This window comes from Ranitomeya imitator, chromosome 1 (genome assembly GCF_032444005.1).
Source record: "Ranitomeya imitator isolate aRanImi1 chromosome 1, aRanImi1.pri, whole genome shotgun sequence".
Classification (NCBI taxonomy): domain Eukaryota; kingdom Metazoa; phylum Chordata; class Amphibia; order Anura; family Dendrobatidae; genus Ranitomeya; species Ranitomeya imitator.
In genome coordinates this window covers 985,211,104-985,231,701 of record NC_091282.1, presented here as the reverse complement: position 1 = coordinate 985,231,701, position 20,598 = coordinate 985,211,104, and the positions used below count along the sequence as shown (strand labels likewise).

General features: G+C 44.0%; 1 protein-coding gene and 1 long non-coding RNA gene across 2 annotated transcripts in view; one reads left to right on the top strand and one right to left on the bottom strand.

Moving 5' to 3' along the window:
• AFG2A (AFG2 AAA ATPase homolog A) overlaps positions 1 to 20,598 on the bottom strand; it is a 725,380-nt gene that overhangs the window by 500,650 nt on the left and 204,132 nt on the right. The gene's annotated exons all lie outside the window — the stretch shown is intronic.
• LOC138656724 (uncharacterized) overlaps positions 5,310 to 20,598 on the top strand; it is a 52,728-nt gene continuing 37,439 nt past the window's right edge. The window contains exon 1 of the long non-coding RNA XR_011316961.1: positions 5,310 to 5,668. This is a non-coding gene — a long non-coding RNA (uncharacterized lncRNA). The remainder of the gene's footprint in view (positions 5,669 to 20,598) is intronic.

The following is a 20,598-nucleotide window of genomic DNA, read 5'->3' as shown; positions in this document are numbered from 1 at the left end:
GTTGTAAGTCATGAACATCAAGTCTCGGGGATGTGGGGGAGAGGGTGATACTGTATTAGAATTCTAGAGCATTGGTGAATCTTAGTACCTCTGCCTCAATGACTAGTTGTAGATGGACGGTATTACGGTATTTCCAATCAACTATAGAGGAGACCCAGAATGGACTTGACTTTACTCAACTGGAGACAGTCCAGTGAGCGATCTGGAGTCATTGCTGCTATATGTTTAGTGAACGGGCTAAGTGTACTGCAAGATAATAGAATACAACATAAGCATGGGGGGTGGGACAAAGATGGGAAAATAAAAAATAACAAGTACATAGAGCGAGGGGTAAATGAATAAAGCCACAAGTATCAGTCTGAACTGTTATTAATTTTGATATTTTAGAGGATAGGCTCAGTGATATACACCATTATCCCTGCAGACAAAGCCAATGATGTGGCAGCTGAATATGACCATGAAATGCTGAAGCACATCATTACTTAAAGATGATGTACCCATTTTAAGAAATAGGCAATAACTTCCAGCACAAGGACTACATTCTGTTCCAACTAAAATATAAGGTTCTGCATAAAAGCAATAAGAAACTTCCTTCTCCCCCCATGGGGGTGGTCTTTGTTGTCCTTTCTCATTCTTGGGTCCTCTTCCAGAGGCCAGGGAGTTTTAAGGTTCTGCGTAAGATTTTAGTTGTTCACAGCATTGCGCTTTTCTGGACAGAGTTCAGATGTTGCTCCCCTTCTTAGGGGTCACTTCTCCAATCACCACTAAAATCACTGTTGCCTTCACCTCCCACATCTTCTCCAGTTCTCCTTTGAGGCCCTGGTATTTCTCCAGCTTCTCATATTCCTTCTTTCTGATGTTGCTGTCACTTGGCACTGCCACATCTCTTATCATTGCTGTCTTCTGATCATAGTCTACTATCATAATGTCTGGTAGGTTAGCCAACACTTGCTCATCCATCTGGATCTTGAAGTCCCACAGAATTTTAGTCCATTCATTCTCCATCACTTTTTCTGTGGTCTCCCACCTGGACATAGGGTGACTTAGCCCATATGCTGTGCCGATGTTCCTGTATACAATTCCCTCTACTCGGTTGTGGCGTTCGGTATATGCGGTTCTTGCTTGCATTTTGCATCCTGCCACTGTGTGTTGGATGGTTTCTGCGGTTTCTTTGCATATTCTGCACCTTGGGTCTTGTCTTGTGTGGTAAATTCCTGCTTCTATGGATCTAGTACTTAGTGCTTGCTCTTGTGCCGCTATGATTAGTGCCTCTGTGCTGTCTCGGAGTCCAGCTTTCTCCAGCCATTGGTAGGATTTCTCCATGTCAGCCATAATCTATCAATGGCATATCCCATGCAGCGGCTTGTCTTGCCATGTTCCTGTTCTACCTTCCAGACCTGCTGTTGTTGCTGCCTTAGGCTTTCTCTCAGCATCTCGTCTTTTGGTGCTATTTTTCTGATGTATTCCTGGATACTCTGCTTCATCTGTGATGGTGGCTTGGAAGCTTATCAAGCCCTGACCACCCTCATTTCTGTTCGTATACTATCTTTGGGTGTTAGACTTAGGGTGTAGTATAGAAAATGTTCAGCACAGCCTGAAGGAGGAGGTGCACGGTCATAGGGTCCCAAACCTTAGTGTATAAGTAACAAGTTACTGGCACACTCCAGAAGTGTTGTGATGCAAAATGGGGGTTTATTTTACATACAGTGTAGACTACACTTGCGGTGGATACCGCGTGTCTCCTGTTACAGTGGGCGGACAGTGCGCACTACCTTGTAGTCTACACTTGCAGTGGACACCGCGTGTTTCCTGTTACAGTGGGCGGACATTTTCCACTACCTGTGGCCCATATATCTTCAGGCCGTTCTATTGATGCAATCTATATTTATCTTTTGGGGCTCCTTCAAGCATACTGGCTAATTAGCACACTGATGAAGGTCCAGTATCAACCGAAACGTTTGTGATTACTGTATGTAAAATAAACCCCCATTTTGCATCACAACACTTCTGGAGTGTGCCAGTCACTTGTAACTTATAGACTTAGGGTGTAGACCTCCATGTATTGTGAGGAGCTTTCGTGTCTTTCACCTCTTCTTATGGCCAGCACACTATGCCAGCAGGGTATCTGATAACTGGCGGGGCATATGCATTGATGGCACGGATTTTATTCTTCCCATTGAGCTGGCTCTTCAGGACCTGTCTTACCCTCTGATGATATTTGGATGTTGCTGCTTTCCTTGCCTCCTCATCATGGTTACCGTATCCCTGTGGGATGCCGAGGTACTTGTAGCAAGTCTGTACATCTGCTATGTGCCCTGCTGGTAATTCTACTCCATCAGTCTCAACTACCTTGTCTCTCTTTATTACCAACCGGCCGCACTTCTCCAGTCCAAAGGACTTCCCGGTGACTTCGCTGTAAACCCTTGTCAGGTGGATCAGTGAATTGATGTGTCGATGGTGCCTTCACGGTTGCCATAGCCATACTCTGCAATTATCTGACTGAGGGGGTTCAATCCTATGCAGAACAGCAATGAGGACATTGCATCACCTTGGTATATGTCGCATTTGATGGTCACTTGGGCCAGTTGTCTTGAGTTTAAGATAAACTTGGCACACACAAATTGTTAATGCGGTGAAAAAAATTTAATGAGGTAGAGTACATACAGTATGTACTCTACCTCATAAAATTTTTTTCACCGCATTAACAATTTGTGTGTGCCAAGTTTATCTTAAATTTATTACGGTTTGGCACCTACTTGAGCACCACTCTTTAGTAGTGCCTACATTATTTGATCTAGTTGTCTTGAGTTGACTTCCAATGTTGTTCTCCATAGCCCCATTGAGTTTCTGAGGAAGGTCCTGTTGACATTTTAGAGAGCCAAGCATGCACAGATCCATGTGTGTGGCATTGAATCATGGGCTTTCCTGTAGTCAATCTAGGCTGTGCCGAGATTGGTCTGTCCGGATCTTGAGTGGCTGCTCTATCTACTAGGAGCTGGTGCTTAGAGCCTCTGGTGCTGGTCCCAATGACTTCTGAACTGGATTCATGTACTGGTTCACATGATTCCCGACTCTGCCCTGCAGAACAAGAAACTAAATTAAGCAACAAGGTTCTTAACACTATAATGCATACCTTAGGTGGCTGCTATAGCATAGTGGTTAAAGTGCACAACCACCAATGTGGGAGACTGGGGTTTGAATCCCGACTCTGCCCTGTTGGAAGTAATACAGTGGGGCAAAAAAGTATTTAGTCAGTCAGCAATAGTGCAAGTTCCACCACTTAAAAAGATGAGAGGCGTCTGTAATTTACATCATAGGTAGACCTCAACTATGGGAGACAAACTGAGAAAAAAAAATCCAGAAAATCACATTGTCTGTTTTTTTATAATTTTTTTGCATATTATGGTGGAAAATAAGTATTTGGTCAGAAACAAAATTTCATCTCAATACTTTGTAATATATCCTTTGTTGGCAATGACAGAGGTCAAACGTTTTCTGTAAGTCTTCACAAGGTTGCCACACACTGTTGTTGGTATGTTGGCCCATTCCTCCATGCAGATCTCCTCTAGAGCAGTGATGTTTTTGGCTTTTCGCTTGGCAACACGGACTTTCAACTCCCTCCAAAGGTTTTCTATAGGGTTGAGATCTGGAGACTGGCTAGGCCACTCCAGGACCTTGAAATGCTTCTTACGAAGCCACTCCTTCATTGCCCTGGCGGTGTGCTATGGATCATTGTCATGTTGAAAGACCCAGCCACGTTTCATCTTCAATGCCCCTGCTGATGGAAGGAGGTTTGCACTCAAAATCTCACGATACATGGCCCCATTCATTCTTTCATGTACCCGGATCAGTCGTCCTGGCCCCTTTGCAGAGAAACAGCCCCAAAGCATGATGTTTCCACCACCATGCATTACAGTAGGTATGGTGTTTGATGGATGCAACTCAGTATTCTTTTTCCTCCAAACACGACAAGTTGTGTTTCTACCAAACAGTTCCAGTTTGGTTTCATCAGACCATAGGACATTCTCCCAAAACTCCTCTGGATCATCCAAATGCTCTCTAGCAAACTTCAGACGGGCCCGGACATGTACTGGCTTAAGCAGTGGGACACGTCTGGCACTGCAGGATCTGAGTCCATAGTGGCGTAGTGTGTTACTTATGGTAGGCCTTGTTACATTGGTCCCAGCTCTCTGCAGTTCATTCACTAGGTCCCCCCGCGTGGTTCTGGGATTTTTGCTCACCGTTCTTGTGATCATTCTGACCCCACGGGGTGGGATTTTGCGTGGAGCCCCAGATCGAGGGAGATTATCAGTGGTCTTGTATGTCTTCCATTTTCTAATTATTGCTCCCACTGTTGATTTCTTTACTCCAAGCTGGTTGGCTATTGCAGATTCAGTCTTCCCAGCCTGGTGCAGGGCTACAATTTTGTTTCTGGTGTCCTTTGACAGCTCTTTGGTCTTCACCATAGTGGAGTTTGGAGTCAGACTGTTTGAGGGTGTGCACAGGTGTCTTTTTATACTGATAACAAGTTTAAACAGGTGCCATTACTACAGGTAATGAGTGGAGGAAAGAGGAGACTCTTAAAGAAGAAGTTACAGGTCTGTGAGAGCCAGAAATCTTGATTGTTTGTTTCTGACCAAATACTTATTTTCCACCATAATATGCAAAAAAAATGATAAAAAAACAGACAATGTGATTTTCTGGATTTTTTTTTCTCAGTTTGTCTCCCATAGTTGAGGTCTACCTATGATGTAAATTACAGACGCCTCTCATCTTTTTAAGTGGTGGAACTTGCACTATTGCTGACTGACTAAATACTTTTTTGCCCCACTGTATACCAGTAGTGGTCCTTGGGCAAGGCTACCAACACAATAAACATGAGTGTCGCGAAAAAGAGTCATGCCGGCTCGGACGTCACCCGGATTAACAAGGTCTGCGTCAGATGTCAATAAACCATGACAATCTGATAATAATAATAATCTTTATTTTTATATAGCGCTAACATATTTCGCAGCGCTTTACAGTTTGCACACATTATCATCACTGTCCCCAATGGGGCTCACAATCTAAATTCCCTATCAGTATGTCTTTGGAATGTGGGAGGAAACCGGAGTACCCGGAGGAAACCCACGCAAACACGGAGAGAACATACAAACTCTTTGCAGATGTTGTCCTGGGTGGGATTAGAACCAAGGACTCCAGCGCTGCAAGGCTGCAATGCTAACCACTGAGCCACCGTGCTGCCCTAATCTGATGATAAATGGGCTACTGGAACAAACCATACATGGATAAGGCAAGAGAACCTGGATCTCATTAAATGCTACTATACCAGCAGATCAAATGAGAGAGGATATATGAAGCGTATGAGGAAATTCTGGGTGGATACAAGACCTGCATGTCCACTGACTGAGAAACAACTAGTCACCCAAAGTTTCAATGTCATAAAGAGAAAGTTATTATCACAAGGTGAGATGGAAGAACAACATCTGCAACCCCCTGAAAATCCTGATCCAATCCTGCAATGAGAGAGCACTGCAGCTGATCTGAAACAGAAGATCTCAGATAAACTAAATACCATCAATACCAGAGATCGACTGCCAAGGATCAGCAAAGAAACACCACCAGACAGTATGCTAGAAGATGCCAATAGAGCACTTGCATCAACATGGTAGGTAGACCCTACAACCACTATTTATACACACTATATATACTGTACATATATACACACACACAGTATTGTTTGATCGGCTATTGTTTAAAGTTAGCCTGACAGGAACATACAGAACTGTAAATCTGAGAACAGAGTTTGCTCCTGTGTTCCCTTTTGTAATTTACATTTTTGACAGGAGGTCTGGAAAGTTTGCTCGTTGATATCCAAGTGGTTTTCATCGGCCATAAAGCAAGAGAATCACAGTGTAAGCAGGATGTTTTTGACATGGTGATCCAGTGTAGATAGAAGGGCAGGAAGCTGGGGCTTGTAATCCTGTCTCTTTTCACTGAAGCATGGAATGCTAAGCAGCCTCTGAATGACGATATATTAGAAAGAGATGATTTGCATAGCTCCGCCTACTGCAAGGGATTCTGGGTAAACCAGCTATTCTTTGTATTATGCTGCTTGCAAGTACTTTCCGTTTCAGGAAAGCATCCACGATATATTAGAAGTCAGAGCAGAGGACATCTTTCACTAAACAAGCACAAATCAGATTGCTCATTAACTTTTTGATGAGGAATATGTGAAGTAAGACAGCCTGGACTTTGACTTTGAAAATAAACTCTGTGCCTCTGCATATTTCCTGTCCAAGGGTCCATGTAAAAGCTATTTCCTTCTTAGCTACAGGGTTGTCTAGCTTCATGAAAACCTTAGTCACAGGATACTAAATCCATAGGCAACTTTCTGATTAAAGGGAACCTGTCATCCCCAAAATCTTTCAGGATACATCGGGGGCTTATCTACAGCATTCCAGAATGCTGTAGATAAGCCCCTGATGCTGGTGGGCTTAGCTCATCTTCGATTTTGGGGGTGACAGGTTCCCTTTAAGGCTATATTCACAAATATGAGTGACATATCTAAATGATATCTGTTTTTTTCTGGAAAAGCACACTAATCCATAGGCTCGGATTCATTAAGAATGGTGTTTCGTATGCCACTCCATTTAATGAATTTGGCACATCTTATCAATTTCTTCCATGTGCATTGCCAGAAATTTTACTCCAGTCAGGTACTGGAGTAACATTTCTAGTGTAAGAAACTTGTCAAAAATTTGAAGGGTAAAGGTATCGTCACACTAAGCGACGCTGCAGCGATACCGACAACGATCCGGATCGCTGCAGCGTCGCTGTTTGGTCGCTGGAGAGCTGTCACACAGACCGCTCTCCAGCGACCAACGATCCCGAGGTCCCCGGTAACCAGGGTAAACATCGGGTTACTAAGCGCAGGGCCGCGCTTAGTAACCCGATGTTTACCCTGGTTACCATCCTAAAAGTAAAAAAAACAAACGCTTCATACTTAAATTCCGCTGTCTGTCCTCCGGCGCTGTGCTCTCCTGCACTGACTGTGAGCACAGCGGCCGGAAAGCAGAGCGGTGACGTCACCGCTCTGCTTTCCGGCCGCTGTGCTTACACAGGGCAGAGAAGCAGAGCGCCGGGGACAGACAGCGGAATGTAAGTATGAAGTGTTTGGTTTTTTTTTACTTTTACGCTGGTAACCAGGGTAAACATCGGGTTACTAAGCGCGGCCCTGCGCTTAGTAACCCGATGTTTACCCTGGTTACCAGCGAAGACATCGCTGAATCGGTGTCACACACGCCGATTCAGCGATGTCAGCAGGAAGTCCAGCGACGAAATAAAGTTCTGGACTTTCTGCAGCGACCAACGACATCACAGCAGGATCCTGATCGCTGCTGCGTGTCAAACTGAACGATATCGCTAGCCAGGACGCTGCAACGTCACGGATCGCTAGCTATATCGTTTAGTGTGACGGTACCTTTAGTCTTGGCACCTGAAAAACTGTGCCCATTTTGGAGTAGCTATCAGACTATGTGAAAATGAATTTAGCTTTGTGCAGCTTCATGTTTAATGTTTTTACTGGTGCAAACACTTTGATTAAACAGATCCATAGAGTTTCACTGATACATAAACACAAATTTTATAAACAGATCCGTGTTTCTGGTCTGTGAGACAAAGAGCATGTCATTCTCATTTATTTTGAGGATCAGACATGGTCATTAACCCCTTAATGACCTTTGAAGTAACCATACGTCATAGATGGGAAGTGGTACCCGATATTTGATGTATGGGTGCATCATAGTGATCATGCAGGGTGCCCATGTGATAGCAGCAGAGAGCTCACTTTAAGTTAAAGCAGAGACCAGGCTGTCACTACCAGGAGCAGTGCCCTGGGCATTTTAACCCCCTAAATGCTGTGATTAATATCAATCGCAGAATTTAGGAGACATCATTGCAAGGGCCCGATCATTGCCATCCGGGTCACCGAACTATGGAAAGCCTGTTAGACAATGCTCAGAGCATGGTCTAAGAGTTTTGTGTCAGTGCAGCAATGACAGGTATAAATGCATTGCAATGCATTATACTTGCGATATAGATGAAAAAAGTTAAAGTTCCATAGAGGTACTAGGTTAAAAAGAAAAAAAGATGGTGCAAATAGTACAAAAAAACACACAAATAAAATGAAAAAATATATACCAATAAATACATATTTATGAAAAATAAAAAATGTACACATTTGGTATTGCCACATCTGGAACAACCCAACCTATAAGGCTAAGTGCACACGTTGCAGAATTGCCGTGGAAATTTCCGCGGCAATTCTGCAACTCCTGCCGCGGGTATATCGCACGCGGAATTGGCATGCATATTCCTGCTAATAATTAGCGTTTTCCAAGCAATCTGTAGCATCGCTTGGAAAACTGATTGACAGGTTGGTCACACTTGTCAAACATAGTGTTTGACACGTGTGACCAACTTTTTACTATTGATGCTGCCTATTCAGCATCAATAGTAAAAAGATATGTTAAAAATAATTTAAAAAAAAAAAAAAAAAAATGGTTATTCTCACCTTCCGAAGGCAGCCGATCTCCTCAGCGGTGTATGCAGCGGCTTCCGTTCCTATAGATGCTTTGTGTGCAGGACCTGCGATGACGTCACGGTCACGTGACCGTGACGTCATCGTAGGTCCTTTACACAAAGCATCCATGGGAATGGAAGCAGCCGTGTGCACCGCTGAGAGGCGGGAAGACTCAGGGGGCCATCAGAAGGTGAGTAGATCACTATTTTTTATTTTAATTCTTTTTTTTTTTTTAACAATTATATGGTGCCCAGTCCGTGGAGGAAAGTCTCCTCTCCTCCACCCTGGGTACCAACCGCACATGATCTGCTTACTTCTCGCATGGTGGGCATAGCCCCATGCGGGAAGTAAGCAGATCAATGCATTCCTATGTGTGCGGAATCCCCGCGATTCCGAAAATTTAATGACCATGCTGCGTTTTTTTCTTGAACGTGATTCCGCTCAGGAAAACAACGCAGCATGTGCACAAAAAATGCGGATTGCATTCTATTAAATAGTGTTATTTTCGTGGTTTTATAGTGTTTTTATAGCGAAAAACCGCGGAAAAAACGTGAAAAATCTGCTACGTGTGCACACAACCTAAAACAGTCACTAGTTAAACAGTGAACACTGTAAAAAAAATTAAATAAAAAAGGTATAAAAAACTTTTTTGTGACACAAAAAGTAGAAGATAACACGATTAAAAATTTGAATGGAAAAATAAATGGTAAATGTCTCTTGTCACGAAAAAAATAAGCCGCCATACAGCTTAGTCAACAGAGAATTAAAAATGTTACAACAATCTGAATATAGAAATGTCAAAACAATTTTTTTTTGTATAAAATAGCTTATTGGGTAAAAGAGCCACACCCCCCCCCCCCCCCCCAAAAAAAAAAAAATCTATATAAATGTTTCATAGCTGTAATCGCACTGACCTGAAGAATAAAGCTGCCTTATCACTTTTGCAACATGGTAGACAGCATAAAAAAAAATAGTGAATTGATTGATTTTGTTCATTCTGCCTCCCAAAAATCAAACTAGAAAGCAGTATTACGTTCCAAAAAAAGACCCCAATAAAAACTTCAACTCGTCCAGCAAAATACAAGCCCTCACATGACTGTCAGCAAAAATATAGAAAAATTGTAGCTCTCAAAATATGGTGATGCAAAAACACCTTTTTGCAATAAAAAGCGCCTTTTAGTCTATGACAGCACACAAACAAACAAAAACAGATATAAATCTGGTATCGCTGAATAAAGTCGTTTAATCACTTATACCGCAAGAAGAAAGGAATAAAATACAAAAATAAAAAAAAACAATTCAAAGAATATTAGAATGGGAAGGGACCTCTGGGGTCATCTGGTCCAACCCCCTGCTCAATGCAGGATTCACTAAATCATCCCAGACAGATGTCTGTCCAGCCTCTGAAGACTTCCATTGAAGGAGAACTCATCACCTCTCGTCGCAGCTTGCTCCACTCATTGATCACCCTCACTGTGAAAAAGTTTCTTCTAATATCTAATCTTTATCTTCCTCAGTTTCATTTCATTGTTTCTCTGATCCTTCTACACTGTGACATCCCTTCAGATAATATTTGTAGACAGATATTTGTAGACAGCTATTAAGTCTCCTCTTAGCCTTCTTTTTTGCAAGCTAAAAGATCCTTTAACCGTTCCGTGTAGGACATCCTTTGCAGTCAGCTAACCATTCTGGTCGCTCTTCTCTGAACTTGCTCCAATTTTTCAATGCCTTTTTTTAAAATGTGGTGCACAGAACTGGACACAGTATTCCACATGAGGCATGACTACGGAGGAGTAGAGGGGGATAATTACTTCACGTGATCTAGTCTATGCTTCTCGTCACACATCCTAGAACTGTGTTTGCCTTTTTTGCTGCTGCATCACACTGTTGACTCGTGCAGTCTGTGATGTATTAGTATATCCAAATATTTTTCACAAGTGCCGTAGTTCTTCTATTCCCCCTATACTTTAGATTTCATTTTCATTTTTCGTTCCCAGATGTAGAATCTTGCATTTCTCCCATTGTTCAAGTTTATCTAGATCCTTCTGAATCCTCTTTCTTCTCTCCTGTTAGCTATCCCTCCTAATTTGGCTTTAAATCTGCTTGTACTGATGAATTACATCTTAGGGTACTGAAAGAGTTAGCAGAGGAAATTGCAGAACCACTAGCCAGAATCTTTGAAAAATCCTGGAGAACAGGAGTAGCTCCAGAAGATTGGAGAATGGCAAATGTTGTCCCTAGCTTCAGAAAAGGAAAGAAAATGGAGCCAGGAAATTACCGGCCAGTGAGCCTTACTTCTATACCAGGAAAGATGTTTGACCAAATTATTAAACAGCATGTACATACGTACTTGGATAAGAATACAGTAATTAACCAGAGACGGCTTGGGTTTGCAGTAATCAACTCATGCCAGACTAATCTAATTTCCTTCTATGATGGAATCACTGACTGAGTGAATCAGAGAAATGCTGTAGATATAGTATATCCGACTTCAGCAAAGCAAAGCTAGCCAAGTTTTCCCTCAACATCTCTCAATTTATAGAGATAGTGTGGATTATTTTACTCCTTCGATAGCACCATGAAGATCAACTGATGTTACAATTGCTTTCTTAGAAAACACAAATGCAAAATAGGAATTTAAAAGTTTGGCATTCTCAACATAATTTTTGACCACTTCACCCTTTTCATTCTGTAAAACTCCTATAGCATCTCTGACTTTTCTTTTGCTTTTGACATACTCCCAAAATCCTTTCTTATTGCTTTTGGTCTCCTTTGAAAGCCTCAATTCATTACTGGCTTTAGCTCTTCTAACGCTTACCCTGCATTCCTGTAGACAGCATTATATTCTTCTTTAATTATGCCCCCCTCTCTCAATTTAATATACCGTATTACTCAAGTATGAATAAAAGTAAAATTAACTGAGACATCAGTAGGTTAAATGTTTGTGAACATGCATATTGAATCAGGAGCCCCATATAATGTTCCATACAGTTCATGACAGGCCCCATAAGATGTTCCATACAAAATATGCCCCATATAATGCTCCATAAAGAATAATGATGGCCCCATAAGATACTCCATACAAAAAATATGCCCCATATAATGCTGCACAAAAGATAATGATGGCCCCATAATAAGCTCCATAGAATAATATGTTCCATATAATGTTCCATAAAGGTTAATGGCCCCATATAATGCTCCATAGAGGTTGATGGCCCCATAAGAGGCTCCACAGAATAATATGCCCCATCTTATGTTCCATAAAGGTTGATGGCCCCATATGATGCTCCATAAAGGCTGATAGCCCCATAAGATGCTCCATAGAATAATATGCCTCATATAAAGCTCCATAAAGCTTGATGGCCCCATAAGAAGCTCCATAGAATAATATGCCCCATCTAATGTTCCATAAAGGTTGATGGTCCCATATAATGCTCCATAGAGGTTGATGGCCCCATAAGAGGCTCTACAGAATAATATGCCCCATCTTATGTTCCATAAAGGTTGATGGCCCCATATGATGCTCCATAAAGGCTGATAGCCCCATAAGATGCTCCATAGAATAATATGTCCCTTCTAATATTCCATAGAGGTTGATGGCCCTATAAGATGCTCCATAAAGGTTCATTACCCCATAAAATGCTCCATAGAATAATATGCCTCATATAAAAGGTCATAAAGGTTGATGGCCCCATAAGATGCTCCATAGAATAATATGCCCCATATGCTGCTGTGATTACAAAAAAAACCAAAAAAGACATACTCGCCTCTCGTCGTTGGGTGCCAGTGTCCTGAGCAGGCGGGGACACCAGCGCGCTATGGGGGCCAGGTGTGGGAGTCGCCTCTGGCTCAGGACACTGGCACTTGTGATATTCACCTGTCCCCTTTTCCACCGCCGTGCGCCACTGTGTCTTCCGGGTCTCTGCAGTGACTGTCCAGGCAGAGGGTGCACACTAAACACTTCACCGTGCCCTCTGACCTGAACGTCACAGCCAGAGGATGCAGAAGACAGCAAGACGGTGGAACGGGGACAGGTGAATATCGCATGGCTCACCCTCCTCATCATACTCACCCTTCTGGTGCAGTCTCTGCTTCTCAGATGGTCTCTGGCGCAGGCAGCTTGTTCCTGTGTTCAGCGGTCACATGGTACCGCTCATTAAAGTAATGAGTATGCACTCCATGCCTATGGGAATAGAGTCGGGTCCATTTTCATTACTTTAATGAGCGGTACCACGTGACCGCTGAAAAAAAGAAGAGTTGCCGGTGCCGAGATCACCTGAGAAGCAGAGACCGCCCGGGGAGGGGGGTGAGTATGACGTGACAGCCTCCACTCCTGCCGCTCCCCCTCCCCTGCTGACCCACTGGGACAATAACCGAGTATAAGAAGAGAGGGACACTTTCAGCCTAAAAAAAATGGGCTGAAAATCTCGGCTGATACTTGTATATATACGGTACATTTCATTTTTAAAAAGTGTTTAAGTTCTGCGTTCATCCATCCTGGTCTCTGTAAATGCTTACAATTCTTCCATCTTTGTGGGATTGTTACTGGTTATGCAGTGAGAATTTTATTTAGCAAAATCTTCCTTCCCTCTTGGACATTTCTGTCCTTTAGAACATCCAGCCATTGTACCTTTCTTAACCTTTCTCTGAGTCCTTTTTCGGAGTGGCTTTCTGATGTCCAACCAGAAAAGTTTGAGTGCTCACTGGTTTTTCTCCTCTTGTAATCCGAAATTCAAGGATATCAATATTGCTGCCTTCTAAATTCCTGGCAACCTTTACTTCCTCAACCCTCCCTGTTGGTAAGAATTAGGTCCAATATTGCAGATCTTTTTGTTCTCTCTTCTACCTTTTGAAAGATAAAGTTGTCAGCAAGAGAAGAATTTTCTGTTCCCTTTACTTTTGGATGAGAGAGATTCTGAACATATCTGGATAGTTACAGCTCTCATGATCACTTTTTTATATTCAGTCTGTCCAGGTAGCCTATAGTAAAAACCTACAATAGTGTAGTTCTGTTCTTCTCTCCTTGCTTTCTTACCCAAACAGTTTCTGCAGAGCTACTATTCTCTGAAGCTCGAATCTCTGTGAAGATATACGATTTTATAACATACAATGCAACACCTCCTCATCTCTTGTTAATCATGTTTCTAATAAAGAAGTTTTAGCCTTCATGGTTTGTAATCCAATCATGTGTATCATCCCACAAAGTTTCAGTGATGCCTATCTACTATATAATTGTCTAAGGGTCACTTCCGTCTTTCTGTCCTTCTATCTGTCTTTCTTTCTGTCACGGATATTCATTGGTCGCGGCCTCTGTCTGTCATGGAATCCAAGACGCTGATTGGTCATGGCAAAACACCCATGACCATTGCCACGACCAATCAGCGACGGGCACAGTCCGGCGGCAACATGGCCGCTCCTTCCTCCCCGCAGTCAGTGCCTGCTCTGTACTCCCCTCCAGTCAGCCCTCACACAGGGTTAATGGCAGCGATAATGGACCGCGTTATGCAACGGTGTAACGCACTCTATTAACGCTGCTATTAACCCTGTGTGACCAACTTTTTTACTATTGAGGCTGCCTATGCAGCCTCAATAGTAAAAAGATCTAATGTAAAAAATAATTAAAAAAAAAAAAAAATCATCATATACTCACATTCCGGCGCCCTCCATGCAAGCGGCAGGTTCCGGTGGCAAGGATGGTATGCGACAAGGACCTGCCATGACGTCACGGTCAAGTAACCGCGACGTCATCAAAGGTCCTGCGAGAAAGACCAGCCATGACATCACGGTCATGTGACCGCGCTGTCATCACAGGTCCTGCACCCATACCAACCCTGGGACCGGAAGCTGTCGCATGCACCGCACACAGGGCCAGGACTTGAACAAAGGGTGAGTATATGTTTATTTCTTATTTAAAGTCTGTATACTACATGGCTCTGTGCTGTATACTTCGTCGCTGTGCAATATACTACGTGGCTGGGCAATATACTACGTGGCTGGGCAATATACCGCGTGGACATGCATAATCTAGAATACCTGATGCGTTAGAATCAGGCCATCATCTAGTGACATCATATCTCTCTTCCTGTGTTAGCAGCTCCAATTGTTCTTGTTTCTTTCCCATGCCTTGTACATTTTAGTTTGTAGTTGGTTTCTCTTGCTCCTCTATTTTAACCCCTTCATGACCCAGCCTATTTTGATCTTAAAGGGAACCTGTCACCCTGAAAATCGCGGGTGAGGTAAGCCCACCGGCATCAGGGGCTTATCTACAGCATTCTGTAATGCTGTAGATAAGCCCCCGATGTTACCTGAAAGAGGAGAAAAAGACGTTATATTAAACTCACCCAGGGGAGGTCCCGCTGCTGGTCAGGTCAAACGGGCGTCTCCGGTCCGCTGCGGCGCCTTTCATCTTCATTACAAGACGTCCTCTTCTGATCTTCAGCCACGGCTCCGGCGCAGGCGTACTTTGCTCTGCCCTGTTGAGGGCAGAGGATAGTACTGCAGTGTGCAGGTGCCGGAAAGGTCAGAGGCCCGGCGCCTGCGCACTGCAGTACTTTGTCTGCCCTCAACAGGGCAGAGCAAAGTACGCCTGCGCCGGAGCCGTGGCTGAAGATCAGAAGAGGACGTCTTGTAATGAAGATGGGAGGCGCTGCAGCGGACCGGAGACGCCCGTTTGACCTGACCAGCAGCGGGACCGCCCCTGGGTGAGTATAATCTAACGTCTTTTTCTCCTCTTTCAGGTAACATCGGGGGCTTATCTACAGCATTACAGAATGCTGTAGATAAGCCCCTGATGCCGGTGGGCTTACCTCACCCGCGAATTTCGGGGTGACAGGTTCCCTTTAATGACCTGGCCGTTTTTTGCAATTCTGACCAGTGTCCCTTTAGGAGGTAATAACTCAGGAACGCTTCAACGAATCCTAGCGGTTCTGAGACTGTTTTTTCGTGACATATTGGGCTTCATGCTAGTGGTAAATTTAGGTCGATAATTTTTGCGTTTATTTGTGAAAAAAATGGAAATTTGGCTAAAATTTTGAAAATTTTGCAATTTTCAAATTTTTTATTTTTATTCTGTTAAACGAGAGAGTTATGTGACACAAAATAGTTAATAAATAACATTACCCACATGTCTACTTTACATCAGCACAATTTTGGAACCAAAATTCTTTTTTGCTAGGAAGTTATAAGAGTTAAAATTTGACCAGCGATTTCTCATTTTTACAGCAAAATTTACAAAACCATTTTTTTTAGGGACCACCTCACATTTGAAGTCAGTTTGAGCGGTCTATATGGCTGAAAATACCCAAAAGTGACACCATTCTAAAAAATGCACCCCTCAAGGTGCTCAAAACCACATTCAATAAGTTTATTAACCCTTCAGGTGCTTCACAGCAGCAGAAGCAATATGGAAGGAAAAAATGAACATTTAACTTTTTAGTCACAAAAATGATGTTTTAGCAACAATTTTTTTTATTTTCCCAAGGGTAAAAAGAGAAACTGGACAACAAAAGTTATTGTAAAATTTGTCCTGAGTACACCGATACCCCATATGTGCGGGGGAAGCACTGTTTGGGCGCACGACAGGGCTCGGAAGGGAAGGAGCGCCATTTGACTTTTTCAATTAAAAATTGGCTCCAATCTTTAGCGGACACCATGTGGCGTTTGGAGAGCCCATGTGTGCCTAAACATTGGAGCTCCCCCACAAGTGACCCCATTTTGGAAACTAGACCCCCCAAGGAACTTATCTAGATGCATAGTGAGCACGTTGAACCCCCAGATGCTTCAGAAATTGATCCGTAAAAATGAAAAAGTACTTTTTTTTCACAAAAAATTTCTTTTAGCCTCAATTTTTTCATTTTCACATGGGTAACAGGATAAAATGGATCCTAAAATGTGTTGGGCAATTTCTCCTCAGTACACGGATACCTCACATGTGGGGGTAAACCACTGTTTGGGCACACGGTAGGGCTCAGAAGGGAAGGAGCGCCATTTGACTTTTTGAATGAAAAATTAGCTCCAATCGTTTGCTGACACCATGTCGCGTTTGGAGAGGCTCTGTGTGCCTAAACATTGAAGCTTCCCCACATGTGACCCCATTTTGGAAAATAGACCTCCCAAGGAAGTAATCTAGATGTGTGGTGACCACTTTAAACCCTCAAGTGCTTCATAAAAGTTTATAACGCAGAGCCGTGAAAATAAAAAATAATTTTTCTTTCCTCAAAAATTATTTTTTAGCCCACAATTTTTTATTTTCACAAGAGTAACAGGAGAAATTGGACCCGAAAAGTTGTTGTTCAGTTTGTCCTGAGTACGCTGATACCCCATATGTGGGGGGGGAGGGGGAACCACTGTTTGGGCACACGTCGGGGCTTGGAAGGGAAGTAGTGACTTTTGAAATGCAGACTTTGATGGAATGGTCTGCGGGCGTCACGTTGCGTTTGCAGAGCCCCTGATGTGCCTAAACAGTAGAAACCCCCCACAAGTGACCCCTCTTTGGAAACTAGACCCCCCAAGGAACTTATCTAGATATGTGGTGAGCACTTTGAACCCCCAAGTGCTTCACAGAAGTTTACAACGCACAGCCGTGAAAATAAAAAAATCATGTTTCTTTTCTCAAAAATGATGTTTTAGCAAGCAATTTTTTATTTTCACAAGTGTAACAGGAGAAATTGGACCCCAATAGTTGTTGCTGAGTTTGTCCTGAGTACACTGATACTCAATATGTGGGGGTAAACCACTGTTTGGGCACACGTCGGGGCTCGGAAGGGAAGTAGTGACTTTTGAAATGCAGACTTGATGTAATGGTCTGCGGGCGTCATGTTGCATTTGCAGAACCCCTGATGTGCCTAAACAGCAGAAACCCCCCACAAGTGACCACATTTTGGAAACTAGACCCCACAGGGAACTTATCTAGTTATGTGGTGAGCACTTTGAACCCTTAAGTGCTTCACAGAAGTTTACAACGCAGAGCCGTGAAAATAAAAAATCGTTTTTCTTTCCTCAAAAATGATGTTTTAGCAAGCAATTTTTTATTTTCACAAGGGTAACAGGAGAAATTGGACCCCAATAATTGTTGCCCAGTTTGTCCTGAGTATGCTGGGGGTAAACCACTGTTTGGGTGCACGTCGGTGCTCGGAGGAAGGGAGCACCATTTGACTTTTTGAATGCAAGATTGACTGGAATCAATGGTGGCGCCATGTTGCGTTTGGAGACCCCTGATGTGCCTAAACAGTGGAAACCCCTCAATTCTACCTCCAACACTAACCCCAACACACCCCTAACCCTAATCCCAACTCTAGCCATAACCCTAATCACAACCCTAACCCCAACACACCCCTAACCACAACCCTAACCCCAACACACCTCTAACCCTAATCCCAACCCTAACCCCAACACACCCCTAACCCTAACCACAGCCTAATCTTAACCCTATTTCCAACCCTAGCCCTAATTCCAACCCTAACCCTAAGGCTATGTGCCCACGTTGCGGATTTGTGTGAGATTTTTCCGCACCATTTTTTAAAAATACGCAGGTAAAAAGCGCTGCATTTTACCTGCGGATTTACCGGGGATTTCCAGTGTTTTTTGTGCGGATTTCACCTGTGGATTCCTATTGAGGAACAGGTGTAAAACGCTGCGGAATCCGCACAAAGAATTGACATGCTGCGGAAAATACAACACAGCATTTCCGCGTGGTATTTTCTGCACCATGGGCACAGCGGATTTGGTTTTCCATAGGTTTACATGGTACTGTAAACCTGATGGAAAACTGCTACGAATTCGCAGCGGCCAATCCGCTGCGGATCCGCAGCCAAATCTGCTGCAGATCCGCAGCCAAATCCGCACCGTGTGCACAAAGCCTAATTCTAACCCTAACCCTAGTTCTAACCCTAAAGGTACCGTCACACTAAACGATATCGCTAGCGATCCGTGACGTTGCAGCGTCCTGGCTAGCGATATCGTTCAGTTTGACACACAGCAGCGATCAGAATCCTGCTGTGATGTCGTTGGTCGCTGCAGAAAGTCCAGAACTTTATTTCGTCGCTGGACTTCCTGCTGACATCGCTGAATCGGCGTGTGTGACACCGATTCAGCGATGTCTTCGCTGGTAACCAGGGTAAACATCGGGTTACTAAGCGCAGGGCCGCGCTTAGTAACCCGATGTTTACCCTGGTTACCAGCGTAAAAGTAAAAAAAAAAAAAACACTACATACTTACCTTCCGCTGTCTATCCCTCGGCGCTCTGCTTCTCTGCCCTGTGTAAGCCCAGCGGCCGGAAAGCAGAGCGGTGATGTCACCGCTGTGCTTTCCGGCCGCTGTGCTCACAGTCAGTGCAGGAAAGCACAGCGCCGGAGGACAGACAGCTGAAGGTAAGTATGAAGCGTTTGTTTTTTTTTACTTTTACGCTTGTAACCAGGGTAAACATCGGGTTACTAAGCGCGGCCCTGCGCTTAGTAACCCGATGTTTACCCTGGTTACCGGGCACCTCGGGATCGTTGGCCAAACAGCGACGCTGCAGCGATCCGGATCGTTGTCGGTATCGCTGCAGCGTCGCTTAGTGTGACTGTACCTTTATTCTAGCCGTAACCCAAACCCTAATCCTAAGGCCAGGTTCACATTGCGCTAGCAGCAGCCCGTTCAGCACATACGCTAACAGGTTGCTGCTAGCGCAAGTGCCGACGTTTGCATCGCGCTAGCGCAGACAGAGCACCTGCTAGCTCTATCTGCGCTAGCAGTGATGGACCCGGAAACGCTGCAGCCCGTGTCTCCGGGTCCGTCACTCAATGACGGCACATCCCTAGCGTACACCCATTGTGGGCGTGCGCTAGTGATGCATCCGACATTGCTGTCAATGGCGGCCATAACGGACTACGTTACACCGCGTTTATGCCGTGGTGTAACGTAGTCCGTCTAACGGACTGCTTAGACGCAGTGTGAACTAACCCTAACCCTAGTGGGGAAAAGAAAAAAAAAATTTCTTTATTTTATTTTTGTCCCTACCTATGGGGGTGATAAAGGGTGGGGTTATTTATTATTTTTTTTTATTTTGATCGCTGTGATAGAACCTATTACAGCGATCAAAATGTATTTGTAACGAATCTGCCGGCCGGCAGATTCCTCAGGCGCACTGCGCATGCGCCCGCCATTTTCCAAGATGGCGGCGCCCATGCAGCAGCCGGATGGACACCGGGAGGCACACGGGAGGTCGGTAAGTATGATGGGGGGCGATCGGACAGCGGGGGGGGGGGGGGGGACCGGACAGCGGGGAGAGCGGACAGGAGGACGGAGAGGAGCGAAGGACAGGAAATGACAGGACAGAGGACGGAGGGGAGGTGATCGGTGGTTTTGGGCACATGCGGCCATGGCGCATATGCTGCATCACAGGTCGGAATGGCACAGGTTTTCATGACGCATATGCTGCATCAAAGGTCGGGAAGGGGTTAATTCAGAATTTGCTATTTTTGTTCTTTATTTCCACTTCCAATAGCAGTGTTCTCAAAAGAATTTATTAGCTGCATATTTTTTTCTGGCCATATATTTCCCATCCCATATTGCTCTAGTTTTAAGCTCTCCTGATGAGTGTAGCAAGGAGTCTACCAAATATGTGTGTTCCTGTTTTATAAAGATGCAACCCATCTCTAGCAAGGAGTCTATCATACAGGTAATTCACTCCATGGTCAAAAAAACCAAAACGTTGCTCATGGCATCATTGATGTAGCCAGTTTTTTACTTGTAGAATCCCATTCAATCTCCTTGGTCCATGTCCATTCTGGGAGGATGAATGAGAAGACGACCTGCGCTCCCAGTTCCTCCACTTTATGGCCTAGGGCTTCAAAGTCTCTGCATATAGTCATCAAGTCCTTTTTTGCTGTGTCATTTGTTCCGGTGTATATTAGTAGACGTGTAGTTGTCTGTAGCACTGAAGAATCTTGATACCCTGCCAGACACATCAGTGATTTGGACACCTAGAAGACCGCACACTTCTCGTGAGGTAAAGTCCGGTCGGCAGAGAGTGC